The sequence below is a fragment of the Triticum aestivum genome, chromosome 6B, assembly GCF_018294505.1.
Source record: "Triticum aestivum cultivar Chinese Spring chromosome 6B, IWGSC CS RefSeq v2.1, whole genome shotgun sequence".
Classification (NCBI taxonomy): Eukaryota; Viridiplantae; Streptophyta; class Magnoliopsida; order Poales; family Poaceae; genus Triticum; species Triticum aestivum.
In genome coordinates this window covers 677,362,206-677,363,039 of record NC_057810.1, presented here as the reverse complement: position 1 = coordinate 677,363,039, position 834 = coordinate 677,362,206, and positions in this window count along the sequence as shown.

The following is an 834-nucleotide window of genomic DNA, read 5'->3' as shown; positions in this document are numbered from 1 at the left end:
GCTTTGCTTTGGACACGACACTCACAACACACCATTTCAGCCAACAGCAGAGCGATGCAACATAACAAATAACCAAAAGCTAGCTTTTACAAAATGCAAATAACCTCAGCACTTGTATAACGGCTCAATGCCACAAAAATTTTGACGCCTACAAGATCAAATATGTCAAGGATTGTGGAATTTGACCAGAAAGGCTCTTGTTAAGAAGGTTGTTACCCCAAGTAGACATTCACTCTGAAAAATCACAAAACATTTGTTTACAGAAAAACACAAAACACATGTTGTCCTAACCTAAGCAAATGCAGGCTAACATTTCATACAACCAAAAAAAAGTCTGGACTCAATCATGAATAGACTGATAAAAAAGGTAGTTCCAAAGCCAGAATAATATCCACTCTTCATGGGCAAAAGCATCCACGACTTATCATAAATATTGCCAACACATGATGGCTCCCTCAAAAGTACACGAGGATGGCACTTGTTCTATCTATCTATGCACCAGCCACACTACACCAAGTAAGCATTTTCTTCTATTTGATTCTAGCAAACCACCAACAAGTCAAAATCCCAAAATAAGTAAGGATGGATCCTATCTATCAAAACTAAGCATGACATTACCAAACCGTGTAGCATGAAGTGCTAAACAGGACCCAGCACAAAAATACAAGGTACCAGTCTCATCAACAAGAAAGATGATCAACCAGTCACACAAGAATGCCACCGTAGATCCAAACACTAATCATTGGCTCGATGGCCCGAACCACGATCAACCACGACTCAGATGACTGACAATCTAGGGGTGCACGTATGTGTATGTGTATCTCTGTGTGTGTG